Genomic DNA, 11,832 nt, shown 5'->3' with positions numbered 1-11,832 from the left:
GCGCAATTTTGAGTTTTGTGGTTTGGTTTTTTTTTTTTTTAAAAAAGGCAATTTTCACAGGTCCTGATGTGTGGGTCAAATATGGTGAGTTTTGAAGCATGTTAAGTGGGTCAAATTACAGTTTAATGTGGCGGCGGAAGAATAAAGAATAAAGAATAAAACCTTACAAATACAATAGGTCCTTATGTCCCATTGCATAAGGACTCCCTTCGGGAGTCCTTTTGCAATGGGCCATGCGGGCCCTAATTATCAACAACAATATCAATATTAGTAACAATTTCAACATAGCAGTGATTAAAAATCCCTCATTGACATTATCATTAGACATTTATAAAAAAAAAAAGAACAATAGTGTCACAGTGGCTTACACTTGCATCGCATCTCATAAGCTTGACAACACACTGTGTCCAATATTTTCACAAAGATAAAATAAGTCATATTTTTGGTTCATTTAATAGACGAAACAAATGTACATTATTGCAATCAGTTGATAAAACATTGTCCTTTACAATTATAAAAGCTTTTTACTCTGCTTGCATGTCAGCAGACTGGGGTAGATCCTGCTGAAATCATATGTATTGAATGAATAGAGAATCCTTTTGAATCGGAAAAATGTCGTTTTTGAATCGAGAATCGCGTTGAATCGAAAAAAATCGATTTTGAATCGAATCGTGACCCCAAGAATCGATATTGAATGGAATCGTAAGACACCCAAAGATTCGCAGCCCTAGTACTAATATGATCCAATTCAAGAAACTCTTCCAACTGAGTGTTTACAACCATGATAAACATTCTGAATTTATTTCATCCATCCATTCATTTTCAATCTCACCATATGAAATATAACTTAATGTTATTACTTATGGAGTATATTGTAAAATACATTGAGAACAGGCAGTGAACAAGTGTCAGCAACGGCTATGTAAAGCAAAAGGGATTGGATTAAATAAACTCTGTTTCTTCCTACTCCTTTTCGAACATGTTGAATAGAGAAACTGGAAATTGTGACGCATGCATGTTTCAAATAAACTCAAACACTTCTTTGAACGCAGATTTCTTGCCGGGACATGTGGTACAATACACTCAGCAAGATAGGATGGAGCTAGACCAGGGGTCGGCAACCTTTACCAGTCAAAGAGCCATTTTGACCAGTCTCATAAATTATAGAAAACAATAGGAGCCGCAAAATTTTTTGGAAATTTTAAATGAAATAACACTGCATACAAAGTTTTTTTTTTTGCTTTGTGCTATGTATAATCCAGGGGTCTCAGACACGCGGCCCACACCTTTATATGGAATTGTTGCGGCACGCGGGTTTTAAATGAACGGCACGTGCAGTAATGGTACAGCAAACAGCACCCACTACAACCAGCGTGGCTGATCAGCCACACGTTGTATGGGGCTTCCGCTTGCTCATGTGGGTGACAGCAAGGCATACTTGGTCAACAACCACACAGGTCACACTGAAGGTGGCGGTATAAAAAAAAACGTTAACACTCTTACTAATAATGCGCCACACTGAACCCACACCAAACAAGAATGACAAACACATTTCGGGAGAACATCTGCACCATAACACAACATAAACACAACAGGACAAATACCCAGAATCCCATGCAGCCCTAACTCTTCCGGGATACATTATACACCCACCCCCATCCCGCTACCAAACCCCGCCCACCTCAACGGACGCACAGATGTGTGAGGGAGCAGGGTTGGGGTGGGGGCGGGGTTTGATGGTAGCAGGGGTGACCCGCAACAGAGCTTTTTCTGTTGCGGGTCCCAAACTCTGGAATGATCTCCCTCTCCATGTGAGACAGGCCCCTTCTTTGGCTATTTTCAAGACCCTTCTTAAAACCCATTTTTATTCACTGGCTTTTAACCCAGCATGAGACTTTGAACTCTTTTTAGCTTTTAACTTTTTGAACTGTTTTTAACTTTTAAACTGTTTTTATCTAACAAACTGTTCTTAGGGTAATTTATATTTGCTTTTTAAATTGTGTATTTTTATTTCTGTTTTAAATGTTATTTTTTTAGTCTGTCCTTTGCCTCTATTTCTTTGTGGTGTACAGCCCTTTGTTTTTCAACTGTGCTTGTTTTTAAAGGGCTTTATAAATAAAGTTGGTATGGTATGGTATGGTATAATGTAGCCCGGAAGAGTCAGGGCTGCATGGGATTCTGGGTGTTTGTTCTGTTGTGTTTATGTTGTGTTAAGGTGCAGATGTTCTCCCGAAATGTGTTTGTCATTCTTGTTTGGGTTTGGTTCAAAGTGTGGCGCATTATTAGTAAAGAGTATTAAAGTTTTTATATGGTCACCGTCAGTGTAACCTGTGTGGCTGTTGACCAAGTATGCCTTGAAGATGTATATTGTATAACAAGTGTTGAGCTGGCACGCTGTCAATACAGATTGTAGAGGGCGCCAAATGTTGTGCCATCATGGCACGCCCTTATTATAACTGTAAAGGTGAAAATCGGTGAATGTTTCCGCGAGAGGCACCGAAATCCGGAAGTCTCACGGGAAAATTGGGGGGTTCAGCAAGTAAGCTGCTGAGCCGCATCAAAGTGATCAAAGAGCCCGTGCGGCTCCGGAGCCGCGGCTTGCCGACCCCTGAGCTAGACCGTGTAGTATTTTATACGTAAATAGTAAAACCTTAAAGTCACATCGTAAGTGCACAGGAAGCCAGTGCAGGTGCGCCTGCATATATACATATGTATATATATGTATATATATGTGTATATATATATATACACATACTCTGCAACATCGCGTGGACATCGGGGGCAGTACCTCTGCACTGGCAGACCGGGGTGGTGGTTCCTCTCTTTAAGAAGGGGAACCGGAGGGTGTGTTCCAACTATCGTGGGATCACACTCCTCAGCCTTCCCGGTAAGGTCTATTCAGGTGTACTGGAGAGGAGGCTACGCCGGATAGTCGAACCTCGGATTCAGGAGCAACAGTGTGGTTTTCGTCCTGGTCGTGGAACTGTGGACCAGCTCTATACTCTCGGCAGGGTCCTTGAGGGTGCATGGGAGTTTGCCCAACCAGTCTACATGTGCTTTGTGGACTTGGAGAAGGCATTCGACCGTGTACCCCGGGAAGTCCTGTGGGGAGTGCTCAGAGAGTATGGGGTAACGGACTGTCTTATTGTGGCAGTTCGCTCCCTGTATAATCAGTGTCAGAGCTTGGTCCGCATTGCCGGTAGTAAGTCGGACACGTTTCCAGTGAGGGTTGGACTCCGCCAAGGCTGCCCTTTGTCACCGATTCTGTTCATAACCTTTATGGACAGAATTTCTAGGCGCAGTCAGGGCGTTGAGGGGATCAGGTTTGGTGGCTGCAGGATTAGGTCTCTGCTTTTTGCAGATGATGTGGTCCTGATGGCCTCCTCCGGCCAAGATCTTCAGCTCTCACTGGATCGGTTCGCAGCCGAGTGTGAAGCGACTGGGATGGGAATCAGCACCTCCAAGTCCGAGTCCATGGTTCTCTCCCGGAAAAGGGTGGAGTGCCATCTCCGGGTTGGGGAGGAGATCTTGCCCCAAGTGGAGGAGTTCAAGTACCTCGGAGTCTTGTTCACGAGTGGGGGAAGAGTGGATCGTGAGATCGACAGGCGGATCGGTGCGGCGTCTTCAGTAATGCGGACGCTGTATCGATCCGTTGTGGTGAAGAAGGAGCTGAGCTGGAAGGCAAAGCTCTCGATTTACCGGTCGATCTACGTTCCCATCCTCACCTATGGTCATGAGCTTTGGGTCATGACCGAAAGGACAAGATCACGGGTACAAGCGGCCCAAATGAGTTTCCTCCGCCGAGTGGCGGGGCTCTCCCTTAGAGATAGGGTGAGAAGCTCTGCCATCCGGGGGGAGCTCAAAGTAAAGCCGCTGCTCCTCCACATCGAGAGGAGCCAGATGAGGTGGTTCGAGCATCTGGTCAGGATGCCACCCGAACGCCTCCCTAGGAAGGTGTTTCGGGCACGTCCGACCGGTAGGAGGCCACGGGGAAGACCCAGGACACGCTGGGAAGACCATCTCTCCCGGCTGGCCTGGGAACGCCTCGGGATCCCCCGGGAGGAGCTGGACGAAGTGGCTGGGGAGAGGGAAGTCTGGGCTTCCCTGCTTAAGCTGCTGCCCCCGCGACCCGACCTCGGATAAGCGGAAGAAGATGGATGGATGGATATATGTGTATATATATGTATATAAGGTATATACAGTATAGGCGTAATATGATCAAACTTTCTTGTTCTTGTCAAAAGTCTAGCAGCTGCAAATGAAGCTGACTGATCTTATACCAGGTTTTTGTCTGACCTTTCGATTGACTCAACCATCCTTAAAAATCTAACGTGAGGAAAGAAGAGGTGCATAACAGGAAGTGGAGCAAGGCCGAAACACTTTGGGCCAAAAAGAAGAAGTTAGACGGGATTAGGGAGTCGCTATCCAAGTTAAACAGCAGCACGCCCTGACCTTAGGAAAGTTCCCTGTTTTAAAAAAAAGGGGAAGATCTTTGCGCTCTGGGTTCTTGTCCATCCCACGGTCCACGTAGGTGACATGTGGGGGACATCAACCCAGAGCCTCTTAAGTCTCTGTGTTGATGCAAGTACATGTTGACAAGAGTGTCTGACCACTTCTCTCCCTCTCTGATCTCTAAAAGCAATATACAAATATAATCATGATAATTTGAAATCAAAGTTCAAAGATTGGTGCGATTGCAGGAACAACTTCCTGTTCAACTTGCTTACATCAGCACAGACTTCATTTGATTTCTCTTTTCCTGTCTTATCTCCTCTGTGCTCGGACTTCCACTTCCTGTGTGTGACGCACGGCTTCCTGTTGGCACAAGAAGGGCGATGGCAGACTCATCCATTGTGTTTTTTTTTATGAGTCCTTGTTGTCCCGGCAGCAAAACAACAACAACAACAACAAACGCACCATGTCGTCGTCCGCCATATCAGTCCATAGATCAACAGCCAGCACATGTAGGTGGCCATTGTGTGCCTTCCTCCTTCCCACCACCTCAACATGTGGCGGCCATTGTGTGCCTTCCTCCTTCCCACCACCTCCATGTACACACACACAAAGGTCAGTGTGTTACAGCTCACTTTTGTTACTCGCAAAATATCCATTTTGACATGCAAAGACTGAATATTTACATTCAGGGGACATATGCATACCTGCCAACTACTCCGGTTTTCCCGTAATTCGTACGGTTTTCATCAACCTATTCCGGGTTACGGTTGCAGTGATAAAAAATACGGTTTTTCATTAATTAAAAAAAAAAAAGGGTGAAAACTACGCGAATTGCGCCTTGTGCAGACAAGATTTTTCGATCGGACACGGAGGAATTAGCGATGTAAAAGACCACGTTTGGGACAAAAAAACACAAGTCTAATGCCGTTGCTAGCGATACAAGTGGAAAACTTTCAACGTTTTTCGTCGCCCAAACAGATTCTTTGGATGTGATAAATGCGGAAGTTTTATTTACGGAGGCAGTAATTGAGCATGGATTTCCAATCGCACTGGCTGATCACATGGGACAGTTAAATGTTTGTAATGCAACCTTTAAAAATCATTACGCGGTGATCGCGGTCCCAAAAATAAACTTTTCTTGCATAATAATGTCCAGAAAAATTCGCTTTATATTACTATAGAGTCCTTTTAACGAATGAGTTTGATGGTTTATCACAAACCTTAAATGAAAGAAGTCCTTTGTTCTCCTGCACCATGCATGCACTTTGGCCTTGCTTCGTGTTTGGTGCGCAATCCTGTCGGCTGTATTTCACAGCACGACATACAGTTAAAAGTGTTTATACTATTTATGCTTTCAAGTCCAAGTTGAAGAAATCTTGTTAAATGTTGACAGCATAACTACCAAAATACAGAAGTATGTCCTTAATATTTTTGCAGTGCTATTTCTGTTGAAAAGTTAAAATGATTACATTAGAGATGTGATGTGCCACTTTTCAAGTGTCTGATGGCTTAAATTAATTTTCATTAATTTTTCATATTTTGAATTCTTTTGAAAGGCTTACAAAAAAACTACATTTGAATTGTAATTCCATGCTATTGACAGGACTATTAATTTTAATGAAGTTAGCTTACCATGTTTACAGTATGATAATTGTGATAGAAATGTGAATTTTAGGCACAGAATATTTTCTACAATTGAACAAGGCAGTAGATTATACAAGCTTGGACAGAAAGTTAATAATGACACCAATTTTGTTTTTAATGGAATTGTTTAGTACTGTTTTACCATTTGTTTACTGTAAAAAGTGTTTATACTGTTTATACTTTCAATTAACAAATTGAAGTCTTGTGAAAGGTTGACAGGATAACTGGCATTAACTGTCAAAATAATTTCAAACTATTGAAGTTAGCTTACAGAATAAACATGCCAATCAACCCATATGATTTTTGCTGTAATATTTTTGTTTTGAAAAGTCACTGTGACTGATAGAAAAGTGATGGTTTTAGCAACATTTTAACCTGTCTGAATGCTAATAATCATTTTGCGTCGGGGGGCGAAGCCCTGAACCCTCCACCAGGACTTTGTCCTGGACCTACCGGGGCCTGCGGCCCTTGGACCCTGGCTACTAGGTTTTTCTGATTTCAAAAGTTGGCAGGTATGCATATGCCTAGCAGCTAGCATGGTGTTAGCCTAGCAGCTAGCATGGCGTTCGCTCCTATTCCACACGAAGAGACTATATTTCAAATAAACATCTTAGTAGTATAATTTAGTCTACATTACACTCCGGCATAGTGAGAGATGATCTAATTTCACCTATTTGGGTTCAAAATATTTTTTGCAAAGCAGTAATTATAGTCTGCAAATGATGTGTTGTTGTTGAGTGTCTGTGCTGTCTAGAGCTCGGCAGAGTAACCGTGTAATACTCTTCCATATCAGTAGGTGGCAGCCGGTAGCTAATTGCTTTGTAGATGTAGGAAACAGCGGGAGGCAGTGTGCAGGTAAAAATGTGTTTAATGCTTAAACCAAAAATAAACAAAAGGTGAGTGCCCCTAAGAAAAGGCATTGAAGCTTAGGGAAGGCTATGCAGAACGAAACTAAAACTGAACCGGCTACAAAGTAAACAAAAACAGAATGCTGGACGACAGCAAAGACTTACTGTGGAGCAAAGACGGCGTCCACAATGTACATCCGAACATGACATGACAATCAACAATGTCCCCACAAAGGATAAAAACAACTGAAATAGTCTTGATTGCTAAAACAAAGTAGATGCGGGAAATATCGCTCAAAGGAAGACTTGAAACTGCTACAGGAAAATACCAAAAAAAACAGGAAAAGCCACCAAAATAGGAGCGCAAGACAAGAAGTAAAACACTACACACAGGAAAACATCAAAAAAGTCCAAATAAGTCAGGGTGTGATGTGACAGGTGGTGACAGTACACCTACTTTGAGACAAGAGCTATATTGATGCATGCTTGGTTATGCTTTAAAGTCATATCCAACAATTGAGACAACGATTTTTTACTGTCAACTGAGTTTAGTTTTTTAATGATTTCTGCTGGTGGTGTGCCTCCGCATTTGTTCAACGCAATAAATGTGCCTTGGCTCAAAAAAGGTTGAAAAACACTGCTCTATATAACGCTACTTCATGTTGACGCTCACGTGAATTGAATACATTGCTGGTAATGTCGTAGATAGCAGCAAATCCTTCTGTTTTCGCTCATTGCTTTCTCTCTGTCAGGCAGCCAATCAGGTGCATAGTGTGTGACGTCATCACAGGTGAGGATGAAGTCGCCGTACCACGTTAACCGAATAGAATAGAATAGAAAGTACTTTATTGATCCCTGGGGGAAATTCAGCACCACAGTTCGCTCACAATAGACTATAAACACTTAGGTATTCTTTAATAACATACGTAAATACAGTCCTATACAGCATTATTCACATGTGAATAACATAAATACAGTCTATTATACAGCATTTTTCACATGTGAATAACATAAATAAAGTCTATTATACAGCATTTTTCACATGTGAATAACATAAATACAGTCTATTATACAGCATTTTTCACATGTGAATAACATAAATAAAGTCTATTATACAGCATTTTTCACATGTGAATAACATAAATACAGTCTATTATACAGCATTTTTCACATGTGAATAACATAAATACAGTCTATTATACAGCATTATTCACATATGAATAATATAAATAGTCTATTATACAGCATTATTCACATGTGAATAATATAGTCTATTATACAGTATTATTCACATGTGAATAATATAGTCTATTATACAGCATTATTCACGTGTGAATAATATAAATACAGTCTATTATACAGCATTATTCACATGTGAATAATATAATCTATTATACCGCATTATTCACATGTGAATAATATAAATAGTCTATTATACAACATCATTCACATGTGAATAATATAAATACAGTCTACTATACAGCATTATTCACATGTGAATAATATAAATACAGTCTATTATACAGCATTATTCACATGTGAATAATATAAATACAATATTATACAGCATTACTTACATGTGAATAATATAAATACAGTCTATTATACAGCATTATTCACATGTGAATAACATAAATACAGTCTATTATACAGCATTATTCACATGTGAATAATAGAAATAGTCTATTACACAGCATTATTCACATGTGAATAATATAAATACAGTCTATTATACAGCATTATTCACATGTGAATAATATAAATACAGTCTATTATACAGCATTATTCACATGTGAATAACATAAATGCAGTCTATTATACAGCATTATTCACATGTGAATAACATAAATACAGTCTATTATACAGCATTTTTCACATGTGAATAACATAAATAAAGTCTATTATACAGCATTTTTCACATGTGAATAACATAAATACAGTCTATTATACAGCATTTTTCACATGTGAATAACATAAATAAAGTCTATTATACAGCATTTTTCACATGTGAATAACATAAATACAGTCTATTATACAGCATTTTTCACATGTGAATAACATAAATACAGTCTATTATACAGCATTATTCACATATGAATAATATAAATAGTCTATTATACAGCATTATTCACATGTGAATAATATAGTCTATTATACAGTATTATTCACATGTGAATAATATAGTCTATTATACAGCATTATTCACGTGTGAATAATATAAATACAGTCTATTATACAGCATTATTCACATGTGAATAATATAATCTATTATACCGCATTATTCACATGTGAATAATATAAATAGTCTATTATACAACATCATTCACATGTGAATAATATAAATACAGTCTACTATACAGCATTATTCACATGTGAATAATATAAATACAGTCTATTATACAGCATTATTCACATGTGAATAATATAAATACAATATTATACAGCATTACTTACATGTGAATAATATAAATACAGTCTATTATACAGCATTATTCACATGTGAATAACATAAATACAGTCTATTATACAGCATTATTCACATGTGAATAATAGAAATAGTCTATTACACAGCATTATTCACATGTGAATAATATAAATACAGTCTATTATACAGCATTATTCACATGTGAATAATATAAATACAGTCTATTATACAGCATTATTCACATGTGAATAACATAAATGCAGTCTATTATACAGCATTATTCACATGTGAATAACATAAATACAGTCTATTATACAGCATTATTCACATGTGAATAATATAAATACAGTCTATTATACAGCATTATTCACATGTGAATAATATAAATACAGTCTATTATACAGCATTATTCACATGTGAATAACAAATACAGTCTATTATACAGCATTATTCACATGTGAATAACATAAATAGTCTTATACAGCATTATTCACATGTGAATAACAAATAGTCTATTATACAGCATTATTCACATGTGAATAATATAAATACAGTCTATTATACACCATTATTCACATGTGAATAATATAAATACAGTCTATTATACAGCATTATTCACATGTGAATAATATAAATACAGTCTATTATACAGCATTATTCACATGTGAATAATATAAATACAGTCTTATACAGCATTATTCACATGTTAATAAAATAAATACAGTCTATTATACAGCATTATTCACATGTGACTAATATAAATACAGTCTATTATACAGCATTATTCACATGTGAATAACAAATACAGTCTGTTATACAGCAGTATTCACATGTGAATAACATAAATACAGTCTATTATACAGCATTATTCACATGTGAATAATATAAATACAGTCTATTATACAGCATTATTCACATGTGAATAACATAAATACAGTCTATTATACAGCATTATCCACATGTGAATAATATAAATACAGTCCATTATACAGCATTATTCACATGTGAATAACATAAATACAGTCCATTATACAGCATTATTCACATGTGAATAATATAAATACAGTCCATTATACAGCATTATTCACATGTGAATAACATACATACAGTCTATTATACAGCATTATTCACATGTGAATAATAGAAATACAGTCCATTATACAGCATTATTCACATGTGAATAATATAAATACAGTCTATTATACAGCATTATTCACATGTGAATAACATAAATACAATATTATACAGCATTATTCACATGTGAATAACATAAATACAGTCTATTATACTGCATTATTCACATGTGAATAACATAAATACAGTCTATTATACAGCATTATTCACATGTGAATAACATAAATACAGTCTATTATACAGCTTTATTTACATGTGAATAATGTAAATAGTCTATTATACAGCATTATTCACATGTAAATAATATAAATACAGTCTATTATACAACATTATTCACATGTGAATAATATAAATACAGTCCATTATACAGCATTATTCACATGTGAATAACATAAATACAGTCTATTATACAGCATTATTCACATGTGAATAACATAAATACAGTCTATTATACAGCATTATTCACATGTGAATAATAGAAATACAGTCCATTATACAGCATTATTCACATGTGAATAATATAAATGCAGTCTATTATACAGCATTATTAACGTGTGAATAATATAGTCTATTATACAGCATTATTCACATGTGAATAATATAAATACAGTCCATTATACAGCATTATTCACATGTGAATAACATAAATACATTCTATTATACAGCATTATTCACATGTGAATAACAAATACAGTCTATTATACAGCATTATTCACATGTGAATAACAAATACAGTCTATTATACAGCATTATTCACATGTGAATAATATAGTCTATTACACAGCATTATGCACATGTGAATAATATAAATAAAGTCTATTATACAGCATTATTCACATGTGAATAACAAATACAGTCTATTATACAGCATTATTCACATGTGAATAACATAGTCTTATACAGTATTATTCACATGTGAATAACAAATACAGTCTATTATACAGCATTATTCACATGTGAATAACATAAATAGTCTTATACAACATTATTCACATGTGAATAACAAATACAGTCTATTATACAGCATTTTTCACATGTGAATAACATACAGTCTATTATACAGCATTTTTCACATGTGAATAACATAAATACAGTATTATACAACATTTTTCACATGTGAATAACATAAATACAGTCTATTATACAGCATTATTCACATGTGAATAATATAAATACAGTCTATTATACAGCATTATTCACATGTGAATAATATAAATACAGTCTATTATACAGCATTATTCACATGTGAATATAATATAAATACAGTCTATTATACAGCATTATTCACATGTGAATAACATAAATACAGTCTATTATACAGCATTA

This window comes from Nerophis lumbriciformis, linkage group LG32 (genome assembly GCF_033978685.3).
Source record: "Nerophis lumbriciformis linkage group LG32, RoL_Nlum_v2.1, whole genome shotgun sequence".
NCBI classification, from domain to species: Eukaryota; Metazoa; Chordata; class Actinopteri; order Syngnathiformes; family Syngnathidae; genus Nerophis; species Nerophis lumbriciformis.
Note: the sequence above shows the minus strand (reverse complement) of the source record.